The sequence below is a fragment of the Nesoenas mayeri genome, assembly GCF_963082525.1.
Source record: "Nesoenas mayeri genome assembly, chromosome: 1".
In the NCBI taxonomy this organism is placed as follows: domain Eukaryota; kingdom Metazoa; phylum Chordata; class Aves; order Columbiformes; family Columbidae; genus Nesoenas; species Nesoenas mayeri.
The window spans coordinates 6,412,499-6,428,264 of record NC_137541.1 but is presented as its reverse complement, the minus strand read 5'-3'; positions in this window follow the sequence as shown (position 1 = coordinate 6,428,264).

Genomic DNA, 15,766 nt, shown 5'->3' with positions numbered 1-15,766 from the left:
TTAAATAAAATGCCTTTTAACAGAATACTTAGTTTGAGAAATAACTAACTCTGCATTGCCAGCATCTCATTGGCTGTCAACGTGATGAACTGTCTTGTTTATATATTTCATGTGATGAACTTCTGAATGATTAGCTATAGACACAGACAGATATGTAATGAACAGATGTATAAGATGCGCATAGCATAATTGCAGAAAATCTCTCAACTCTCTTAAAAATAATAATCACATAAGTGGTTTCCTCTTAAACTTGAATGTTTTGAGCATATATACATGTACTAGTTATATGAATATATATGTGCAAATACTATAAAGATACCTAAGCTTTTCTGGACCCAGAATGTCAGCTTCAATTTGAAATGTCTTCTTTCTAAAGTGTTTCTTCATTTTTTGTGTTACTAGTAGCTGACCATCAGTTCAAGTCGGTCAGATATCAAGTGCAAAACAAGAACAAAATTGTTTCAGAAAGATGAGGCTCCAGTCCCGTTCCATGATAAGCTGCTTCCTAGATCCCTGAGCCTGGAACTGCAACATTTGCTGCACAGGATGGCACAGTTTTGGGTTCACGCCTAACACAGAGAGCTTGAACAGTGATCTGTGAAAAAATCAGGTACTTGACTGACTCATTTTCACAACACGGTGACAAAAAGCTATGTGCAAGGAAATTTCATTCTTAGACTTCAATAAAAAAGCTTTTGAATGTTTTCTTCTATAAAAATAAATAATGACTTACATATTATGCTAGTGTGCTAAAAATAGATTATAATTGGCTTCTTTTACCATTTTAACACATGTAGATCAAGTATGGCTGTTTCCAGGGTAATGCGCAGTTTGTTTTGAGAGCTCCAGCCTCATCTGTCCCTTCAGTGTTCAGCCACTATTACCTCTTGGACTCGTGCTACCTCCCTTGTTGTCCTCAGGAGGCTGTGATTCCACCAAAAAGAGAATCCAGTTCATGTTTGAATAGGAAAAACACAGAAGAACTTGAAGAGGAAGCAGCCATGTAGCTACTTTTTACACTATTAAATAAGGTAGCCCAGTTAAAAGGAAATTGTGTTTTTGGAAGGCAAAATAGTTATTTCCGGAAAGAAAGAGACGGTTTATTCTAATTTGGTAAATTAAAAAAGTCACCATGAATGATTCCACCAGTTAAAAGCTGCACACAGAGAAACCAAAGCCAGTGTAAAAGCCTATGTAAAGCTACTTTTAAGACCACTGCTTGCACCAAAGAAAAGCTTACAGGCTTTTTGAGGAACAACTCTCTTGTCTTGGTCTCCCAATGTGGACTGGACTTGCAGAATTAAGAGAGTCACTCTTTGGCCATGCGTGATGGATGGTGTCTGGGTTGTACATCTGCTTGTCCATTGGATGTGATGCTCTTTCAAAAGGCTGAGGTGAAGCAGCAAAGAGGAAAGCTGACTCTTGGCTTTGTTATGGCTGCAGACAGGAGCTGGATCAGGAAAGTTGGGCTCTTGAGGGAAAGTAATGGTTCACATGATGGGGAGAAAGGCTTATTGAGACAGGAGGAAGACACAGGGGCTGTTTGAGTGTGGGCTACTAGATAAAAGAAGGTGCATACCATCAAGGGCACCTTTGTAATGAAGGTGAAGATACAAGAGGAAAGACTTTTTGGGGAGTAAGAAGGGACAGGTTGGGATCTGATCCATCTCAGCTAGTAAAGATCCTGACACAAAATAACTCTTATGCAGGGAGAGGGAAAGATGTATTTCGAAACGAGGGCATTTATATTCTGTCTCAATTGGAGTTTTCTTTACAGGAGAGAAAAAAACCAAACATGTCATGCATCTAGTTTCTGCTGAAAAAAACAAAAGCAACAACAACCACCTCATTCCAGAGCTTAAAGAGCCTTGTGGTGCTTTTGGGAAAACACTCAAAGGAAAGAGTCAGGCAGGTCTGCCTGAAAACTCTGGTTGAATCAATGTCCCAGCACAGTGTAAATTACTTTGCCACTTTTTGCCTTAGCACTTCCATCTGCAGAATGGGAATTTAACAGCTGCATAAGGCTGCTGCAAAGAGAATTAATTGATGTTTGTACAGTGCTTTGCAAGGCTAGCATTTTATTGTTACTTATTTGTTTACCCATCAACCCATGTTATACTTTCATCCCAGTAATAATACTCTACAAATAGTACATCTCTTCAAAGAGGATGAAATCAGGACACTGAGGGTAAGAACAGACTACTAACGCATATTAGCAATGTGAAGACTGTTTCCAGACATTTGCATAAACATGGAGAAATTAAAAAAAAAAAATAAAAATCAAACAACAACAACAACAACAAAAAACAGAACACAAACCAACACAACAGAATATGAAACACAGTTGAGATCTTAAACAAAAAATCGTATTGATATCTTTTATTATCACTTAAATCGCTCTTAATTAAAGAAAAGGAAGTGTAAAGGAATTAACAATGCAAATTAAAAATATAGGAAAGAACAGAATACTGACCTGGAACAAAATAAAATTGCACTGGTCACCCTGTGTAGCCTTTATTTCTCCCAACTATACTGTTTGCAGGTTCAGTGTCCAACCTGTGTTAGTCATCTGTGCCAATGGAAGCAGCACTTTGAGGGGCCATTAAACCCATTTCCTTTACACATATTGTGTTTTGAGATGTCCTTGAGACAGAGCTTTAGATCAAATGGAGAAATAGCTCTGAGTGTTTATTAATAAGAGTGTATTTGAGCTGCATAGACACTGAACCTGGAGGCAAACTTGAAGGGTGCTTTCATGCACCTCTCACAACATTGTGTTTGAATGGCGGTGGCAGCGTCTCACGGTCGATGTCACTCAGATGGATTGTCCTGCAATCGCATGAAAACAGACAGAGTTTATAAGCAACCTGAATTCAAGCCACATTGCCATCATGTTAAATAAAGCATATAATTGTGTCTCAGGAGCATCACAGTCTTCAGATTGCTTCTGGAGTCAGCTAGCTCAAAAGAAGTACAGGAGTAAATATGGATTAAATATAGTAATCCAATTTCTCTTTATTTTTCAGTCTTTTCATTATGTCACAAGTTTTTCTTTAAACCTTCTATAACTTTTAAAGGTTTTTGTTTGTTTGTTTGTTTTTGGTTTTGTGGTCTGTTTGCTTGCTTTATTTGGTGTGTGTTTTTTGTTGGTTTGGTTTTTTTTTGTTTTGTTTTTGTTTGTGTGTTTGTTTTTATTTGGTTCATTGCTTTGTTTTGTTTTGTTTTGTTTTGTTTTTTCCTATATGGTTTCTAGAACTGGTCATTTTATTTTAGTGGAGTATGCACGTGTCCCAACAGAAGAAACATTACCCTTCTGTATTTATTATGTATTTATTTCTGTCAATTCATGGATTGTACTAATCTTTTAACTGCAATAGAACAACAAAAGCTTCAACACAGATGACAGTCTGCTGTGTTCCCAGAATTACTACTTCCCACTATAGGATTCAATAGTTACGTAGAAGCTTTATACTCTCCATCGTAGATCTGTTCTCTCATTGTCTGTATTGTTTGCTTCCATCTAGCTGACCACGCAATCTAGGTCATTTCTCTGTTTTCTATGTATCTGTAACATTTTATGCAATGATTTCTTCCCCCCACCCCTCCCCAGTGTTAAATGGTTTGTAATTCAATTAGTGTATTAAACTTGTAACACATTGTATTAATAGCTGTAATACAATTACAATTCTGAGTCAAAGTCAATTAACACCTTTGTGACTGTCAATGGTCCTCCTATTCCATGAGTGTCAGAAGGTAGATTCAAATCCTTAAAGAGTCTGATAAGAAGGATGTGCCTTCTATTGGTTTCGATGGGATTAAGACTATTGAATACATTTGTGAATTGGAGATTTCATCTTGTTTATTCAAGCTTCAGCTCACAGCCACAAAACAGATTTTAACAGTCTCATAATTTTAGGAAGTGAACAATTCATTTTAGACCTCTGATTTTCTGTGGAAAACACTGGGTATGTTTCTAGGAAAACTACTAGATTGTAAATCACAATGTGAAAAGGGCAGCCTCTAGATTATGGAGCTGTTTATTTTCATTCTTTCTAATAATTAGCATGCCACCTAGTCCTGTGTCCTATCAGACTATACGCCTTTGCACTGATATGGAGTGCTAGAGGTTGTTTAATAACTGACAGTCCAGGAGCACCAGAAACTGGGCATCAGTTTTTCCCCCCTGAAGCAGATGACAAAAATCTGCAGGTAATCATTGGCAGTGGGTTCAGATTCTTTAGGTTTTTTTTCCCCCAATGATTATACAGGTTCAAAATCAGTAGTGTCACCCTGTTACTTTTAAAGTTGAGTTCACACACAGTACTTACACATAAAAACCAACATTGTTACTTACTTACTGTTGTGTTTGGGATTCCCACTGAAATACTGAACTCTTTTGGTTCAGCAAATCGAAGATCTGATAGAAACACTGCCGTGGATGATATGTGGGCCAGATTTCTTTTAGATTTGGTATTAGGAAAAGAATACATATTATAACAATGCAAAAATATAATTCTTCTGAGAATGTTATTGTTATTTTCCTAGAAAATACAAAAGTGTACCAGAAATTTCCAGGTTTTCACATTTCAGAATATAGGTCATGATGTATACAGTAAAGATAAAAAATGCAGGAAGAAATCAATTCTGTTATCATTTTAAATGTATGATTCACCACAAGTAAACATATGTTTCCCTTTCTGCTTTTTTTTTTTTTTTTCCTGCACAGTAATGAAGTTTTAGGTAATAAAATGTGTTGCCGGAAGATAAGGAGTATTATCTAAAACACATTTCTTTCAATTAAATTGTCTTCTATAACTTCCATTGAGACACTAGCGGACTTTTGATTTGACTGATTTTTAAGAATACTGAAGAACACAAGACATTGGAATTGGAATGTGTACTGCTAATTTATGATGTTTAACCATAATGGAGATAGCACATAATACTTGGGAAATTGCTTTTTATTATGAATGAGTTCTTAGCATTTAACTTATGCTTCTTTATAAAGCTATATCTGCAACAGAACCTTCCATTTTAACTTGTAATACTGTTTGTGTTCTTATTTAGTGTTTTGTCCTAGTAATTAACTATAAAACTTGCAAAGAAATAAGGTGGAAGAACTATCTTCCCATACATTTAACTCTCTCTAATGAGCTCATTGAGATTAAGCTCAATTCAATACTTAAATGCCAATGAAGCAAAGATGCTTGTGTTTTAAAGGTTATCATGAACTAGTACTTATTTAAATGCACACTGTGGTGACTAAGCATCCTTACAAATGTGTAGCTCATATACTATATTTACTATAAGCCAACCTGCCTATGGAAATTAAGTGCCACGGACATTTGAACATTGTGGCATACGAACATTTCCAGACAATTTAAGTAACATACACACAATTTACCTCTAGCCTTAAATTCTCCTCCATTCTCTTTCAATAACTCCAAAACTTTGAAGGAATTGTTGTGTCTTTACATTGGTGTGGTAGAAGAAGGAGTGGTCTTCAGTCTTTGGCTCACTGCATTCCACTCCAGAGAGCACAAGAAAAGCTGCACAGTCCAGACACTGGAAACTATAATGTGGGTCAATGGCTGTCTGGCCAAGGGGTCTATTCCTTTGAAGCTAGTGGCATTGCTCACAAAGCATGATTTTCAGTTGTATGGGCTTGTCAGTAAAGTAATTGCCATTAGTAGAGACAAATATTTATAATATTTCAATCTTTCTATGTCTACGTTAGGAAGAGAGGAATGAAAAGTTCTTTCCATTGGCTATAAAAGTAATCTAAAGAGTCACCTCAGATAAGGACATCTGCATTGAAGGTGTCTGCTTTTGCTCAGGCAAAGCCCATCCCAGATATCTGCTTTAAATTGGAGACTGAGCTCCTCTTATAGCAGACAGGACAATTAATTTTACACAACACTTTTTTAGGATTAATACCATTTATAGGATAGGATGAATCATCTTTGGAACTGCCTCTTTTTTATTGTCTATAGGAGGAGTGTAGATAGTTAGTTTAGACTGGATACTTTTTAGATGACTATAATGAAATGAAACAGATCTCAGCCTAGGGGACATCTCCTACAGGCCCAAAACACAATGCATATTTCATGTTTCTGTTGGTGGCGGCAGGTGGCCTAAAGATCAGACAGATACCATCCCCTCCCTGCCCTCATTTTGCCTATTACAGTAAAAAAAATGGGCAGAGCAGGGAGGAAGAGGGGCAGCAGTAGGCAGGGAAATAAGCAGTAAAGATATAAAATCGCTCAGGTCTACTGTGACCACCCTCAGTTGCAGTACAATTGCAGCCTGAGGACTGCAACAAAAGCTGTGAATAGTTGCTCTGTCTCTGTGGTAGCAGATGGTGGGGATTATGGTTCTCTCAAGTGCTGATAGCTTCCCTTGAGCAACACCTTTTTTTTTTTTCTTTTAACAGAAGGCAGACATTTATTTTAAACGTGCAAAAATGTAACCTCCCTTTCAGCTTTGAAGGAAAGTGGCAATGGGGTCACCTCGTTATCTTGTATGAATATGACTGGAGGTGATATTTGCTATATATATAAAAAAACTAGATGCTGGTTCTTATATTGCATCTCCCTTCTGCTCTCCCTCATGGTTTTCCTTGTGCTTCACAAAATAAAGAAAAATACAAAAAGGTAAGTTATCATTTGTTACTCAAACTCTCATCATAGATACAGGAAAAAACATGAGATTAAATTTATATTAGAAATTATACTACAACTGTATTCTTTACAAATCCTTGCTGGCACATATAGATGAAAGAGAAAACTATTTTAAACTTATTAAAAATTAGAATTTTGCATACTTAGGTTTTATATATGTCCAAATAAACAGACATCTTAAAGATGCCTAGTTTTCAGAAGATAGGGGACTCTTTGATTTCCATTGGAAAATCAGACTGCTTAAGGCATCTCAGTTTGGGCCCCTTAGGGCTTCTTTATTTGTATAAGTAAAAATGAAAACAGTAGAACTCACTAGGAAAATTGGGAATGTCTAGAGAAAATGTTAATATTAGAGAGTCAACTAATCTAAAATGTTATCAGCCCACAGGATGTGACAGCTTATGTAAGTTGGAAGTCTTTCCTTTTATCTTTGTAAAACCAACAATTTGAAGGCAGTTATTAATATTTCTTAACCAAGAGATTACGAAAGCACTGTTTCGGGAGTAAGTATAAATTAAAAGTTGGCCCAAACAATTTTTTAAAATAACTTGTTGCACATTTAGATTGTAGACAACCATTAAAAAATAATCACTCATGTTATCAAAGTTTAAATTTATTTTTTCAGAAGTCATTGGCTGAAGAGTAGTAATGTTGAGTTTCAAAAAATTGCTGAAGGCAAAGGAATAAAATGGGACGCAAAAAAGAAACTTTATTTTTCCCTTTGCAACTGACTGAATTACATAACATCTGACAATCAAAATTATTTAGCTTCCACAAGTTCACACAGATTCTTCACTATGAACTACACCAAGAGGGCTGAGAGATGATCAGCGTCAAAGCACTCATTGTGGTCACATTCCTCTTCTTACAGCTTTGTTGTCTTCCTTTTTTCCCCCTGAAATCCTCAAGCAATTTGGTTGCTTGGGTACAGTCCTGAAAGTTAAAGGTATTGCTGTCATGGATGACTCCTTTTAGCTGACATAATATAACGTGTTTGATTCCTTCCACTGCAAACCCCATTTTTCTAAAGGCAGCAAGAGCTCTTGAGTAGCGACATGGTGCAGGGAGTGAGGGAGGCTGATGCATCCGAGTTGGTGGTGATCCCAAACTCTTCCACTCTTGTTGGCTTTTCAATGGTATACATGAAACGAGTTTCAGCTCCTCCATAGCTGGGCAATTTACTACCCCAAACAAGCAAAAGTGGGAAGGCTGAAAGTGACTGGGATTGTGTGGCCACCAGAAGCAGTAACTATCAGCGCTACTTCTGCAAGTGGAGTGTTGTCCACTGCCAGCACCTTCGCTATTCGTGTCTTGCGGGTGATGACAGAGCACTTCGATCGCAAGGGACGTGCTGAAATCTTCCACAAACATTAAATTCCTGCAGAGGAGTTTTATACCTGTGTATAGGTTACTACTTTTAAACATAAATATTTGCAAAGGTATCTTCCATGCTTCCCTAAACTGCTGGGTTGTGTTTTCTGTAGGGGAACCAATGCAGGATAATTACAGTTATTAATAATTTTCTCTTTCTTTCTGCTTTCCATTCAGCAACTGCACATGTTGGTTTTTGGGGTGTTTTTTTTGGTTTCTTTTAAGACTCACTGAGAAAAGGGGCAAGGACAGGTTAGTACTCCAAGGGTTGGCAACATCCTGAAAGATGGAGCAGGAAGCCTGGACCTTGAGTTTTGCAGTGCATCTCTAGATCTTCTAACATTCAAGCTTCTGTCCTCAGTCCATAGGGAACTGTGAGTCTAGAAATCTGCAGGATAGAAAGCTTGGAATCTGAGCCTTCTAGGATAAATTGTGAGAGAGGGATATTTTCCCTGTAAGCTATTAAACTACAATTTTCTGGAGAAAAATTGCTACTTTCAGCCATCAATGTTCATCACTGGGAATAGGGAAAAAGGCAACATGGGACCTGCTGGAAGCAGCTTGGAAAATAGTTGTGATCTTAAAGGCTCATTCTGTTGAATTGGATTAAACTGCCTCCAGAACAACTTGGAACTGCAGGCTAGGGGTTTGCAGATGGGACTGGCTGAAAACATTTGCTGTGAGGGACTGTCAGAAAACTGTCCCATGGCCCAAAGTTTAATGGGGCACTACCATAAGTAGCCCTTGAGACACAGGGATAAGACAACATTTGATTACAAGCAAGTAACAATACAATAGTTTTCTTCTAGACTTTTAACACTGACAACATTTTTAGGTAGTATAAAGTTATCTTTTGGGAAAATATTCATTATTGTTGACCATTCAATTCATTATAGCCCATTATCAATAGGATTGTATGCTTTCCTTGCCCATAACAATTCTCTTCATGCATTGAACCTGAAACCTACCTTTGCTTACCTGCTAAAGACTGATGCATTTCTGAATTCATGTCCTCATGATTTAGGTTTGTTTTGTTGATATATTTATATTTTGTTATGCTAGAACACAATCTCACTCCTAAGACCAAGCAGAACACCTCAAAGGTGTCTTTCTCAGTCTGCTAGTATAGAGAATCAACCCAAGAAAAGATTGGGTGATTCCCACCTCCAGGCCTAGTAAAGCAAATTTGTTGAACTATTGTTGTTGTTGTTGTTATTATTATTATTATTAATTTATCAAACCAATTTCCGTACGTCCTTTGGGTCATGATGCTACAAGTGATCACGACACTTTTATCTCAAATCTTCTACAGTTCACAACAGACTCCATATCTTAATTTAGAACAAAATCATGCTCATATAGCTTTGGGAAATATCCTTTCTATCTGTGAAAAGTGTAGTTATTAAAATATTGATTAGATTATAGCCCAAAGACATGTATATTGCATAAACCTTCCAACGGGTATTTGTGTAGGATATGAAACAACAGTCATCACTGTAAGCTCAGGATGTAAAGCTCATCTCAGTACATGTAGCTATGCAACTGTGTAGATGCCTACATACGAACCGTATGGTCCAATATGCATCTGAACTCCATCTACAGACACAGAGAGAACAGGTACTTAAATTATGTGCTTCATTTGACCTATTATGAATGTTTAGCTTAGGATGAGATGAATTGGATTTTTTAAGTGCCCATTTCTCTTCCTGGTCTCTAAGAGTCAAAAAAAGTCCACCTAGTTCAGTGGAAATATATAGAAAGACTGATACTGCTGAGCTGACCCTAGTATGCTATATAAGCTGGAAATGAATCCGATACTTGTGACGATTAGTCTTAAACACTAAAGTCAAGATTATGAAAGAGTAGCATAAGAACTGAGGATTACTGATTTGACTTCTCTTTCTGTAACTTACTTTAACCTTTCAAATTTAAAATACCTGTAGTTTAGCTCGTCTTCTAAGGAAAAAAAGAAAAAAAAAAAAGAAAAAGAAAAGAAAAAAAAAGACTTTACAGACATTTAAAACTAGGATAAATTGAAAACTGCCTGAGGTGCCTAAAAAGTATGAATGATTTTTTCTTTACAACCTCCTTGCTTCAGTAGAAAATTGTTATCTCTGGCACAGAATAATATTAGACTTCTTACATGGACAACATAGACACAAAGAATTAAAGATTCAGTTCCGGAGGTACTGAAGTTCTGATGCTCTAGTTTTTGTGCGGAAAAATCACACAGAAAATTTCTTCACAGAGGTCTATGGAATATCTAAGATCTGAATCCTGAGACACAGCCTAACAACTAAACTATTGCCTTGCCTTGACCTCTAGCTCTACAACTCAGTATATTTTCAGCAATATGATACACCTGATGAGCAGGGAAATAGAACTGTAGGAGAGTAAATGTTAACAAGTGCACATGAAAAATGTAGTCAACTTTTCCATAGACAATGCTAAAATTAGTTGTCATTGAGGAATGTAATCTTGAAATTGCAATTAATAACCCTATGAAAAAGTTAGCGCAGTGGTTAGTGATTGTTGAAAAGTAGCAAAAGTAATTAAGTATTATTAGGGTAATAATTTAAAAAGCAATATAAAAGATCCCAAACCCACCATGAAACATAGTGGAGTCACCCTTCATACAACATGCAGTTAAGAGTTTCACTGTGTGTACTTGATTCATAAGCTTGAAATGGGTCACAAATTTTGATTGGATACCTCAGGCATACAGAATTGTTTCTTTCTTTGTTGAAAAAACAATAAAGGATGAAGTTTGCCACAAGAAACCACATGGTGCTACATGGAAAATTAACTTGCATATCAGTGTAAGTTAGAAATTATTTCTAGACTTTCTCTTGATCTTTCCTAGAACATCAAGAGAATAATGGTGAAAATAGTAATTAATATTAACACACACTGTTCAGCATTGAACTTAATCAATATTCTGAAAACCTTTTTCTTGTCATATGCATGTGTATTAATATGTATATAATTTTTTAAGTATTCCAAAACTAAGTTACATCATTCTGTTTTCCTTAATTTTAAGTTTTTTTTGTTTTTGGATTATCCTAAGGAAACAATATAAGATTATTGGATACTGTAAATTCATACAGCATTTCTGGACTCATTTATCATTTGCCAACTGACACTTCTGAGAATCTAATTAGACCTTTATGTTAATTTCTCCTATTTTAGCTAACTTTTCTTATTCTTGCCAGTATACAAGACATTCTTGCAATGACAATGTTTTTAATGTTTTTCCTTGTTTATCTCCAAAGGGTTGTTTTATCTTATGATGCTATCTTACATGATCAGTGAATCATAGGATCATAGAACAATCTAAGTTGGAGAAGACCTTTAAGATCATTAAGTCCAACCATGAACCTAACACTGCCAAGTCGGCCACTAAACCGTGTCCCTAAGTGTCATACCTACGTGTCTTTTATACACCTTCAGGAACAGCCCTGGATCACAGGGACCTTCTATGTAGCTTTTATGGTCTACCACAGCTGTGGTTTACTGTGCTGCTACTTGGAGACCTCAAATGAGGTGACACCACAGATATGTCAGAACGTGAAGAATACAGTCACCTAAATCAATAAAGTAGGAGAAAGACATTTCTGACCACTGACACTTTAAAAGTAGCAATTTATCTGATGGACACCCAAAATGAGGCCAGGGGCACTTCAGCCTTCATTTAAACCTGAGAATTATTTCTTCTCAGCTATGGCAGGCAACAGTTCTAGCCAATGCTTTGGAGTGTCTTCTGTCCTCAGCAGCATTTATTTTGTTACACAGGCTGAACATAATTGAAATGGTTTTCAGCTATGCTTTTCCGTCCTGTTGTCTGATGCTCTTCTAGCCCCAAGGCTGTGTCAGGCAGTGGGATTTCCTCCAAAGTAGCTACAAATCTGGGTTTCCTCCAGCAACAACAAGGCTGAAGGAGCAGGTGTCAAGAGGATGGGGTCAGACTTTACAGTGGCGCCCAGTGACAGGATAAGGGACTACAGACACAAACTGAAATACAGGAAGTTCTACCTGAAAATGAGGAGAAATTTATTTTAGGTGCCAAAACCCTGGAACGGGCTGCCAAGAGAGGTTGTGGAGTCTCCTTCTCTGGAGACATTCAAAACCCACCTGGACACATTCCTGTGTGATCTGCTCTGGTGAACCTGCTTTAGCAGGTCGGTTGGACTGTATGACCTCTAGAGGTTCCTTCTAACTCCAACCATTCTGAGATTCTGGGAATATTTGCTAAAATATACTCGCCTGGAGTCAACTCTGAACCAAAATGATGAGGTACAGCAGAGGTACATGTCCTTGCCTCAGTCAGCATGAGTTCCCATAGCACAACACATGAGCACTGTGGAGGGTAGCCACTGTACTCCATGTCACAGCATAGACCTTGCCAAAGGAATATTGTAGTGCTGGATCCATCTACTTTTTAAAATTATTCAGAGTTAAAACTCATAATACTGTTATATTTTATGCGGTAGGCATATAATTTCATCAGTTCTTACTTACACACTAATAGTTGGTGATACTGCACTGTACAAATAAAATGAAATAATACTTAGTCCACAAATGAGATGAATGATAATAACATTTTAATACTACAAAACAGTACAGGAAGGATGTGCAGTATTTGTCCAGCTTTAAGTAGATATTCACAATCTTTTACGAAGATACAAATGTACAAGTCCATTAGAGAGATCAGTGTATGTATATAAAAAACATGTAAACATCTAAATTTAGTAGAGAGACTGTAATGATTAAGAAATAAAGATTTCCTTAAATTTAAATATGAGTTTAAGTGCTTTGCTGAATTAGTGTTTTGATATTATCTTTTATTTTGAGGAAACTTGTAGTTGTCTGCGTAGGTCTACTAATACTGTATTAAAAAACATTAGCAGTTGTTGTGCACCTCTGGATTGTTTTTCCCAAAACTCCTTATCACTAATAGAATGGCAAGCTAATGGGTAGCATTTTCAAATATGCTATTAAAGGATACTGAAATAGAAAGAAGACACTTCTTAAGATCCTAGAACAACATGGGATGGGAGGAGTGTCAGGACATCTCTGTTTCAACCCTGCTTCATATCAGGGCCATCTATCAGATCTGACCAAATGGCTCAGAACATTGCTTGTCAGGTCTTGAAAAGCTCCAAGGGCAACCTGTTGCAGTGCCTGTTTTCATTGCTCCATATATTTGTTCTGAACCTCTCTTTGTCTTATACCCATGGTCTTATATTCTTGTCCTCCCACCACGCTCCACTTTTAAGTTTCTGCCTTTGTCTTCTTAATAACCTCCTTGTAGTTATGCGCAGGATGCTGTTATGTCCACCTGAAGCTGCCTCTTCTCCAGGTCAAATAAGCCCAGGTTCTCCAGCATCTCATGAAGGGCAATTACTCCAGTTCCTGCTCTCCCTCACACTTCCCTTGCTGGTGGCCCATCACTGAATTCATGCCAAATTACCAATGTCTTTGTTTTTTAGGTGTCCCAAAACTGGATGTAATACTGCAGATGTGGGTTAATGACTGTTGATTAGAGAGGCATAATCCCTTCTTTCTAACTACTGACTCTGCTCCTGCATTAGCAGCCCAGAATATTGCTGCTCTTAGCTGCCAGGACATGCTGCTGGCTCATATGCAACTATTTGCTTGACGGAACCTCCAAGTCTTTATTAACAGAGCTGCTTCTCAGCTGTGCAATGATAAAACAGGTAAGGTGCAAAATTTTACATGTTTTTCCCCTGTTGAATTTCAGTAAGTCCTCCAACCTGTCTAGATCCCTGTGAGTGGCAGCCTTGAGCATAATGAGTGGTCCCTCATTTGACAGAAAAAGCTTATACAAAGGGTACATTAGAGTGTTTTACAAATTGATTTTTTCAGTACAGTTTTAATGAAAAATTGAAATTGATAATTGTAATATGACTTATTATTTTCTCTAATAAAAGTTATTTAACACCTTTCCACAAAAACCAGCATTTTCTTACCTGAGTAAAGAGCCCTTAGGCAAAATGCTATGCTATCCCTGGTTTGAGAAGGCTTGCAGTTTGGTTAAAGCCCTGTCTCAGCTCTCTAACTGAGCTTGGCCTAATAGCAATAAGTAGCGAGTATGTGCTCAGTGTAACTCAATAAATATATCTTTAACTGCACCAAAAAAGAAAAAAGTTCCAAGAAAAACACTTGGCTTCTCTCCTGCAGCCACTGCTAAAATGAACACTGAATAAAAGAGAGAAGGAAACAAAACATCACAAAGGAAAAATCAGCTCCTCTTATGTCTTCATTGTAGCTGACTAAAGTTGGATTTCAAAGTACTTTTCAAGCTGTTTGGATACACATCAGCTTGTAAGGGTAAAAGGAAGAAAAAAGGAAAGGAAAGAAACTCATCAGCTTTTCAGCCCTGAGCGCCAATGAATTATATTTTTCCCCATGTTTCTTTGCAAGTCTGCTCTCTCTTTTTTGTACAGTTTTATTTATGTGGCAAAGTATTAACTCAGCAGTAAGCTAACAGCCACATGGAGTTATGAGAGGACACATTTGACTTTTCTGCTGAAACATGATATTCTTTATGAAACAATAGATTGTACAGAGGAAATAATGATTCCTGGGAGACCAAATCTCTCAGGGGGTTGGGATGTGCAACGGGGCTTTCAATTTCTACCTCAGCACTTTGCATGTCAACCAGATTAGTAATGACCCAAAACTCCCATCTCACATCTCGGCAGTTCCTCATGCTTTGCCATGTGTAAGGGAGCATTGGGAATGGACTCCTGCTTCTCATTCAGGAAACAGAAGGGAAACCAAAATTTTTCCCCTTTTGTGCTATAGTGAAAGTAAAGGTTTTGCTTTCACTGTGGTTTAAATCCTCAAGTCCTTAAGGAGAATCTGAATGCTCTCATGAGGCCATTTGTGCTGTTGGCCCTGCAGAACCGTCCTCTGACCAAGGCATCATTAGATGATTCACCCACGAGTGTCTTAATTCCCCCTTGGATGTTAGACCAGGCTGCAAAATGACATTATGCAGAAGCAAACCTGAAGTAATTCAGTGAAGCTATTAGCATAGTCAAAATAGGCTTGTTACTGGCAGGACACAAGGTTTGTTTGTTATTGGCCGAACTGGCTGAAGTGATAGCTCTTGAATCCTGCATCTTGAATTGTGTGTACACTTAACAGCGACTGAACGATACAAAATTTTCTGTCTGTCTGGACTTTTTGTGGCACGATAGCTTGTAATAGTTTGAGCTGTGCTATAGAGGTTACAGAATGTAGTGCTTTTAAAAAAAAATGTTAAGAGGAAATGTCTGTAACCCGCGTGTAACCTTGCTGTCAGGTGGCCTGTTTACCAGCTATAGTACAGAAAGGGCTTTTAGGCTTAGTCTTACAATGTCCTTGTTATATTTAGCTGAAACAGGAGCTTAAATTCAGTTATCCAGTAGGGAAACATTTGGCCTAAGCTCCTTTTGTAATTCATGGAGAAGTAGAGAGATATTCCAGGGCATGTGTCTAAATCTAAAATAAGTGTTCACAGTGAGGAGGATCATTTGCCCTCTGGAAGTAGTTATTCCTTTCCATTTCCTAAAGAAAGAGTACAGACAATTGGTACAGACAAAATAAAAAACTGTTACATAGTTTATATGAGACGAGATGAAATTTATCTATAGGTCTTCAAAACTTGTAGCATGGCCATGAATGCTCTGCTGCCTTACAGAGCCAAA